At 36.7% G+C, this 9986-nt stretch overlaps 1 non-coding gene across 1 annotated transcript; it reads right to left on the bottom strand.

Moving 5' to 3' along the window:
• Positions 1-6482: 6482 nt before the first annotated feature.
• LOC130834276 (U6 spliceosomal RNA) lies at positions 6483-6589 on the bottom strand. Its single transcript, XR_009048658.1, has one exon. It is a non-coding gene; the product is annotated as a U6 spliceosomal RNA (small nuclear RNA).
• Between the last annotated feature and the right edge of the window lie 3397 nt (positions 6590-9986).

The raw sequence follows: 9986 nt of genomic DNA, 5'->3' as shown, positions 1-9986 counted from the left end.
ATTCCCACACTAAAAATTGCACACACTAAATCATTCACTAAAGCAAAAATTAATATTCATAAAACTTAAGATGAACTGAAATGCTTAATAACAATGAAGACACATGCTGTATATTGCCTTGTAGAATCTATCTTACACATCTATCAAAATAGGAAGACTTAATCACAACATCAAAAGCTTTAATTACTTCCTGTTAGATGAAAAGGAATAAAAGCTGTTTCGACTATAATAATAGTATTAAATTTTGACATAAACTAGGAAGAGAGGAGCATAAGTAAACGTGAAAAGAGTTGACTTTGCTGATAATTCTGATACAACGTTAACTGTATAACAAATAGATTTTTTTAAATCCTCAAAATAAAGCTATTTTAAAAAATTCTATGAAAGACACCATTACCTTTGGACATATTTCTAAACTGTTATTTCCAAAGAAAAATATGTTTGCAGAGCATTGAGCAACGGTGAGTGGGTGAGAATGTAGGTGTCCTTGTCACTTAGTGTACATTGGGGGAAGTACGGGTAGAATCACTGGCATAAGTAGAATGAAATTGAAACATTAACACAAACAAAATTCATAGCAATACTTTTAGTGAATAAAAGAAGCAGGGATCCTGGTTGTGATGGTCCCCCATGATAACTGGCTGATTAACCCCATGTATTCTCCCAAGTAATTTTCTGAATACTTGGCCTGGTAGAGAGCAGACTGGAAAATGCTGGGGCTTATAGGACATATTTCCATCCTTCGAGGATTTCCCTGCACCGATTCTGAGAGGCAGGACAAATGATAAAAAGAATATGAGGAATGTGTTCCTTTTTGTCTTATTAGAAAGACTCACAGTTAATATTAGCATGCTGATTCAGAGATCAGGCCCGTGGACTTGTCAACTGAGCTGTGATTCCTCCAGCCTGCTTTACTCAAGACTGAGTAGTATAGTATTATTTTCTTCAATACACGTAATTAAAAACTGCCCTAGTGGCAAAATAATGTTCTATCCAGCCCCACCTTCCTCTGAGTCATCAGTGGAAGTTTCATCCAGGAGAATAACATTTTCCATGCCTGCACGCCCTTCCCCTGCCCTGGGACACCCCCACCCCGGCCCCAGTCTCCATACCCCCAACCTGCTGACTCCTCTGCCTTGTCTGTTTCAGTCTTACTGACCTCCTCACTCTTCTCCAGCCCTTGAGAACACTCCTACCTCAAAGGCTGGTGCTTTTGTTCCCTTCTCCTGTATTTTCCTTCTCCTAGATGTTCACATTGCTAATTTCCTCACTGAAAACCTTTGCTCCTCATCTATCAACTTCTCAGTGAGAAGCCAGGGTCAGGTCTTATGGGAATATGATTCTTCATTCATTTATTCAACAGGTAATTACTGAGTGCTTGCTATCACTGATTCACTTTGCTGCACAGCAGACACTAACACAACATTGTAAAGCAACTATATTCCAATGAAAATTAGTACAAATAAACAAGAATATATCACTAAAATTCTTGAGCATTAAAGATTGAAAAAAAAGGTTTTTTTTCATTCTCTGCAGTTTTATGGTATTCCTGGACATTAGTCTGCACTGGTTTTCTAAGCCATGTGTTTTGGGGGCTTGTTTCTCCTGTTTGTCTAGGGATTGGGGTGCCTGACATGGAGCTTGAATCCCTCACTCCTAAGGGAAAAGATCCATACATTTGTGATCCTCCCTGGTTGTGGATTACTGGGGTGTGTTTTTTTGCTTGGTGAGACCATCTCTGTACCTCTCCTAGACATCTTGATACTGTCCTTTACCCTTTGTTGTGGAGACTCTGTTCATCCAGTTTTCAGGTCCCTTTGCAAGGGATTATTCCATATGTAGCTATAGATCTGTTGTGTCCACGCGAGAAGGTGAGATCAGGATCTTTCTATGCCACCATCTTGAACCCTCTCTCTCTAAGGCTGACTACGTTAGATTCCTGGTATAGGTCAGATCTTGTAATATTTGTTCTTCTGTGTCTTCTAGCAGGAAGTTGTAGATACTCCACAGACTTCTCATTTACCTACTACGGTATTCAATTACCACGTGGAGCCTGAGAATAAAGAAAGTGTATTTTGTTGCATCCTGGATTTTTTTCATTTATTGAAAAATTTTAGCAAGGGACTGCCCAATTATTAAAATTCTAACTTATTGATTCAAAACATGAGTATGTTCTTTAATTCCCTAGGGAGAATTGAACACTTCTGTGTTCACATAGCCACATATTGTAGCACTTAGCATATTTTGGGGCTGCTGTTTTTTACAAGCCTAATTTGTTGCCTGTCTCTGATTTCTTAAGGTAAGCCATAATTTATCCCTAATGCATAAAACAGTAGGTGCACATTTATATGTATTCAATAAATAAGCATAAAATGAGATGAAATGATACTTGCCTAGTTATTAGCTGGTAGATGTTAATAGGAGTCATATTAAAAAAACACATTTCTGTCTTTTTGAGGATGGTTACGTGAAATAAATAATTCTGTGACAATTTAAATAAGGGCAATCTTCCTCTGTAAACTGCATTCTTTTTTTAAAAAAATTATTTACTTACTTATTTCTGGTTGCATTGGGTCTTCATTGCTGCGCACGGGCTTTCTCTAGTTGCGGTGATTGGGGGAGACTTCATTGTGGTGCACGGGCTTCTCACTGGGGGTCTTCTCTTGTTGCAGAGCACGGGCTTTAGGTGAGCAGGCTTCAGTAGTTGCAGCACACAGGCTAAGTAGTTGTGGCGCACAGGCTTAGTTGCTCTGCGGCATGTGGGATCTTCCCGGACCGGGGCTCGAACCCGTGTCCCCCTGCATTGGCAGGCTGATTTGTAACCACTGAGCCACCAGGGAAGTCCCAAACTTCATTCTTACTATGTTTGCTACATGTTTCAGCAAAGCTGGATTGTTGCTGTTCCCAAAGTTCTCTGGATTCTCCACCCCCTGCCTTCACTAACATTATTCCTCTGCTTATACTCTCTTCCTATCCCTAATTTAACCATTTGATCATCTTTATTCTCTAAGCACACCCTTAAACTTCATCTTCCTCATGACACCTGTAGCAGACACGCCCAAGGCTCCACCTGGATACCTTCCATCCTTGCACTAGGCCTTTGCATCGACCCCCAGCTTCATTGTGCTTTGCTTCTAAGTGTGCATCTGTGAACTTCTTCAGAGGCCTGTTCTTGGATCCTTTGGCTAGTCCTAGGGGTTAACTGCTGCCTCGGGGGGTGTCCATCACCAGCGACTCCCTGGTGCTGGAGTATAAAAGCTTAGCTTCCTTTCTTAAAAGCGGGACAAACTCTGCAGTGTAATTTACGCTATGGAGCGTCCTGCCAGATCAGGCTGAAGTCAAGAGTTTGTCCAAAATCAATTGCCCCCTTGCCTGGCTTCTTCCCTTCCCTGCCCTGCTTTCCCCCACTCCATTTTTTTGGTGTCTTCTGGAGGCACTTTCTTAATATTTCACTGGTTCATTTTTTCCTGTCTTGGGATCAGATCTGGGGGGAGGTGACCTAAAATAATACCTCCCTTGATAACTAAAATATGAAGCAACATAATGCTTTCACTCATTCATTATATAATTCACTTACTATATAATATTCACTCATTATATAATGTTTTTCACTCATATAATTCACTAATTCACTCATTATTACCCAGAACATAGCAAGTGTTCAGTAAGTTTGTTTATTATATTGATTTTTTTCAACCATATTAAAATATGAATTTTCTTCCAGATATGTTACTACAACATCATTCACTATTGATTTGAAAAACGGGGATTTCCATGGAATCATGAATAAATGTTTCTTATAATGTCAAATAGTTTAAACGATTTTAAAATTTTATTAAAAATAGTTTAATGTAAAATAACACATACTCATTAAAGAAAATTAAGGGAAAGACTCCTAAGATGAAAACAAATTAACTATAAATAGATTATAGAAATATCCTAAAACAGTGCATGGCTTGTGTGTTTGAAATCTGTGTGTATATTTTTCATGTAGCCTCTCCTTATTGATTCTGCATTTTTTCCTTCTTTTAGAACTTTACACTGGCTACAATAGGTGTTTTAGAATCACAACACCCTGGGAAATATTTCAGATAGTAGGTAATATTAGATTACACACTGTTAACTTTCATTACTATTTTTTTATAGGAGGACACCCTTATTACAAGAGATATGTTTTTGAAAATCTCAATTGAAACTCTCAATTTAAGACATCTTGTTAAAAGATGACATGTTTCTGTGTACTACTAAAGCATAGTCCCCATGTGGCCAGAGCATAAATAGCTTATAGTATACTCAGTTTGGCAGCTTTAAAACTGTGAAAATGGAAAGATTTTGGTCAGTTTAAAAATATGAGGAGATATTTTCATTAACTAAAATTATGCACACAGAGTGACATTTTAAAATATATATATGTTTTCCCATCACATTCTCAAAGTCATGTAATTCAAATTTATGTCACAGATATTTCTAGGAAAATAATGACCAGATAGCACAAGGTTATCAAAATAGGTCAAAACTTTTCTTTATGGGCTGACAGCAATTTTCAGTGTAAACATAATACGCTTTTCCAGCCAGAGGAGGTGCTATCCTTTACTCTGGGTTAGTAAAGGTACCTGCAAATAACCTCTACTTCTAATACTTTGAAGTTTAGAGGTTTGTTTTAGGAGCTTAAAATATCTTTCAAATTTTTAATGAAACTTTTTTCTTCATTCAGATACCCAATGTCTTTAGAGATTTACCTGTGAGTAAATCTTTCAAGAAAGAAAATTGCTTCTTGCTTCAAATTTTGTGTTCCAACAGGGATAAACACTTTAACCAATGCAGTGAAACTCCTACTGTAGAATTACAGGACTCAAGGACTATTACTGGTGATTTTCTTATGGGAGGGACTTCCGGCAACCTGAAATCATTTGAGGTAAAATCTGCTCGAAATTTCTTAAGGCCTGCCCTGTTGCCACTCTCTGTAAGCTAGCAGGCAAATAAATGGTTATCCTGTCCTTGTTTCTGATCTCTGTGTTAAATTTCTTTGTTTGCTTTTTCTTTGATGTTGGCAAATTTGGGCAGAAGTGATGACAACACTTAAACTAGGTCAAAATAGGTCCAGGAATAACATTAATTCCAAATGTAGGCTATTTCTGTGTAGGATAAATACCAAATGTGAAGCTGGAACACATAAAGTCAAAAAATGCATATAGATAATTTATGGGTCCTCTCTTTTAAAAAATCTAAATGGCTAACCTTGCATCAACTTAGCCATCAATAACTTCTTGTAAAATTTTTAGCCTGGATTGATGCCATTCTGTAATTTCCGTAATTTCTCAGAGAGTCAGGGAGAGATGAAGGTCTAGATATCGAACTGCAAATCGTGATTACATACAAAGCTACAACAATCTAAATGTGCTTTGAGATTTTACCATAAAGCAATAGTTAATATCACAATATACTTTGTTTTTAAAAGGAACAAGACACTGGGTAAGCTATGAATATTTGAAGAATTATATCTTATACACTAATGCTCAATATTTTTTAAAACTGAATATCCTCAATTGCGTAAGACTCATTATTCATCTTTTGTGCTATGTTATAACCACTTCACAGCGTCTTAGGCCCTCTACTAGAAAATAGAGGGGATGAGGAAAAAGAAACTCATTTTAATTAAGTTTTTTAATGTTTCTAGGCTATTGGAAGTAGTAGCAGCCTTTTCAACCTCTGCCTTCTTCAGCTCGTCTTAGCAAGAATCCCAGAAATCTTCCAATTTTGTCCCTAGCCTTATTTCTTGAAATATTTCCTATCAGAAAAAAAACTCTTATTGTCAGTTAATAATATCAGTTGCTAAGGATGATCTTCTTCAGGCTGTTTTCATCATGGTATAATCCCCTAATCTACAGAAAACAGCTCTTCAGCGCCATAGCCCAGGCTCTCCTGTAACTCATGCACTTGAACTTTTCTTCCCTTCTGTTTTTTTTTTTTTTTTTTTCTTTACTGCAAACAAGTATATCCAATTCTCATTTCAAGGCACAATTTTGAATTAATTCTGCCTCTTTGCTTTCTCATGGGCATTCATCTAATCAGAAATGTCTTCTTTTGAGTGTAGTAATCTGTGCCTAAGAACTCCTTCTAGAGCAAGGAGGTGAGAAGAGACTTCTCAGCTAATCTCCATGCCATGCTGATCGATCATTCTATCACTGGGCAATTCTCTGCTCACTAGGGTTCTCTTACCTGTTCTTGATATACTTCTAATTCAACTGTCAGCTTATAAATTTGCATAAGCTGTCACTTAGTGATTCCAAAACTTGATTATTATTAGAATCACCTAAGGATCACTTTAAAAGTAGTTTCCAAGGCTCCCCACCCTAGACTTACTGAAACTAAATCTCTAGCCTTTATGCTACATAATCTATATTTTCAAATTCCTTTATTGAGTATGATTGATATGCAGATGCCATATATTTAATGTATAGAAGATAAGCGTACATCTCTGGAAAAAAATGAAATGTTTCATGAATTTGTGTGTCGTCCATATATAGGGGTCATGCTAATCTTCTCTGTATTGTTCTAATGGTAGTATATGTGTTGCTGAAGTGAGCACTTCAATCTATATTTTATTTTATATTTTAAGCAAACTCTGTAACAGATTTTAACGAGACCAATTTGCTAGGCATATATTGTGTACCATCGATTCAGATATCACATAAATGATATTAGTTGAGCGTAATGAAATTTAGATACACTTACCTTTCTGCCCATGCTCGTAGAGGGGTATCCGTCTGCAAAAAGACCATGTTTTTTTTTTGTCCGGGCCTGATTGCTACCAATCCTCTCTCTTCCTGGTTGAGAGTTTCTCCTTTAGCAGAGAATGTAATGAAAGCCAGTCTGGACCTAGGAACCTAGGGAGCAAGTAAATACAAGATTCCTGTCTGTTTTATCAAAAAATCTCTCCCACCATGTGTTGGCATCACTAAAAGTTTTAATTCATAACTTGCAATATCTATTTTTTGAATTACCAATCTTGTTTATTTCTCTTGCTTTGTCACTTTCTTATCTCATCCTCTAAATTAATTCTTTTCCTTTCTTAAAACTTTCCTTCTCTTCATGGAAATCTTTCCTTTTATCTACCTTTTCCCATCAACAAATTTCTGTCCTAAAATCGAATGGCTTAGGCTCATCCCCTTGTCACCGTTTTTGACTGTACTTACATCATCCCAAACTGAGGACAATAATATTCTTTCAAAATTAAAAGAAATTTACACACACAGTAAAATAGTCTGATGTCTGTTGGTAGAAAGTCAGCTATATGAGTACGTTTTGTACACCTGCAATATTCTTTTCCCTATGAAATAGAATGAAGTATTTACCTCCAAGTTGAGGCATTTGAAGAAATCCTGTCCGGTAACATTCTCTTCAAATATTTTGGTCTGGATCTCACCATTGTTGAGGAAGACAGTCAAAACAACATTCTGTTTTGAGGATTGAAAAGCTATACATAAGCTTTATCTACAGAGCTTTCTTGTAGAACAGAAGGGACAAGCAGAACATACTGTCTACAAAATTTAAGGAAGAACATTAAAATTGAAAGTGTCAAAGCAATGTTTAGCTATGTAGCAATTATTTTGTTAACTGAAGGATTTTGGAAGTTAAGTGCATTATTTTTGAATGTTAGAAATATATCAAAAGGCTGAATCTGGGGACTTGAAATTCATGAAACAGAAAGATGCTGGCCTATGAATTACATTTTGTAACCCCAATGAAGGAAATGGTGGGGCTACAAAATAACAAAGCAGCAATTAATTACAGTCATTAGTTCTATAAAGGTTAGCAATGTCACTCTCTTCAGGCAATGCTTTTGCCTCTAAATTGATACTGCAAATTTCATTTCAGATTCACCCACTCTCAGTCCAGCTTCTTTCCTCAGCAACCCACTGATGCCTTTTCTTCAACACAAATACAACATTAGACTCTTGACTACATTCTGGATATCTACTAGGCAAGCATGATGGTGCCATTCAAATTTGGAATTCGCTGTATGAATTAATATATTTTGGATGAAATATGAATATTGTCATGAAATGATAATATTGCCTAATGTCAAATTAACACCGTAAAAATGTAATTAAGCTTGAAATTTTGATACCAAGCTCCATTTGGCTTCCATGTGTAATAATAAAACCCTATGCAATCATTTGTATTTTTGGAGAATGAGAGATACAGACGAATGAGAAAAACACCCGGAAGTATTCGCGTCCATATCAGAATCAAAATAGAAGTCAACAGACTGCACCCACCAGATCCAGGCAGATCCAGGTACAGGGGAGTATGCTGGGGACTCAGACATCCTCACTGGAAAGGAAAGCCTGTGTGGAGTTTTATAGATCCATTCAACAGCTTTTGTCATTCTTAAAGTGTAACGCTTGTAACATGGTTGGATATTTTCTTTGAATTTTGATCACCTCGCAGTACATGCCCATTACATGCCATTAGATGCAAAACTCGGATATCACCATCTCATTTATGAAAAAGTTTACATTGACACCTGACTTAAAAGATGACACCTGTGGGTTAATGTTCCAAGCACAAATTCTATCTCATTTCTATAAGTTCAATTATCAGAAATGAATTTGTATCTCACTGCACTGTTATTTCCTGGTTGAGCTCTACATTTGTATTGAAAACTTAGTACCCATTTCTGGTTGATAATAGTTTCATAGAGTTATTACAATGGAAGCAATTTACAAGTAATGGTAGAAAGTGACCTAAGGAAGCTCAGATTGAAAAAAATTGAATTCTTATGTATTTTTATTGGTAATTATTGATTTATTTTCTATATGATACATTTTTGCATGCCAGATCTATTCTGACAATATTCTAAATTAAGAGGAGAATAAAATAAGTAACCCCAGACCTCAAATTTTTAATGTAATGAGGATAAGAAAGATAAAGATAATGACCGACACCATTTATTATTGTTGTAATTGCCCTTTATTGCTCCAAACAGCTTACAAATGTAGCAAGGTACATAACCAAGTGGCACTTAGTCATTAATTTATTCAGCAAGGGAAACTGCCACCTTGAAGATATTCTTAGGTTGTTCCCTTGAAATGGAGATAGAAAGTCACCTTCTTAAACATAAGGCAAGCTGGAACTCACTGCTCCTTGGCAAGAATGCAGCACAATGTTCGCTAGTTGTTTTTTTCCTCTTACTTCCTGCCTTCCCCGTGTTACTTTTCAGAGGTTGCACCTCTTTTTATTCCTTGGTAAACAGAGTCCAGGGAAGTGGTGCAGCAATTTGCTTTAGAAACTTAAGAGGACTTCCGGGAGATAAAGAAATCACCTTCCTGTTCACAGGTAGGGAAACTCGTAGAGATGGATTTGAGTGGACTCAGGTAAGCCTTTGTCACGGTCTAGTGATCTGTAAAATAAAGGTCTCCTGGCAGAACACTGAAGTATTACTTTTTTTTTGTATTGCATTCTCCTTTTTCCCTTTCCAAGAATATTGCCAAGTCTTTTGTGTTACTTTATCTCTAGGGATTTCACTCAATAAGAAACACTTGGAAGACAATCTCATGAGTGCTGTTATTACATCGTGTATCACAAAGGAATCTTCTGCTGGGCTTTTCTCTAATATTGCCCTTTTAGTACAAACAGCAGGAAATCCATTTCAACTCTTTTTTCCTCCCTAAAATGCAAATTAATTATATCATGTCCTCTTTAAAATGTCCTCTTGAATGGCCCATAATTACCTACAGGATAAATCCCAGACTCTTTGCCAGTTGCTTCTTAAGAAAGTTCTTAAGGTTTCCAACTTTAGCATCCACCACTTCCCCACAGATGCTCTAGCTTTTTTTCCATGAAAACATTAGCAATTTCTTACGTGAGCCACACACATATGTATGTGTGCTAGATGTACATACACGTGCTAGATACTCTGCCTAGAATGTCTCTCTCCATGACAACCTTTCTGCCAGAAATGTACTTCCTGCTTCACAATT

The sequence above is a fragment of the Hippopotamus amphibius genome, chromosome 12, assembly GCF_030028045.1.
Source record: "Hippopotamus amphibius kiboko isolate mHipAmp2 chromosome 12, mHipAmp2.hap2, whole genome shotgun sequence".
In the NCBI taxonomy this organism is placed as follows: Eukaryota; Metazoa; Chordata; class Mammalia; order Artiodactyla; family Hippopotamidae; genus Hippopotamus; species Hippopotamus amphibius.
The sequence above is the reverse complement of the archived record's forward strand: the minus strand, read 5'-3'. Positions and strand labels throughout refer to the sequence as shown.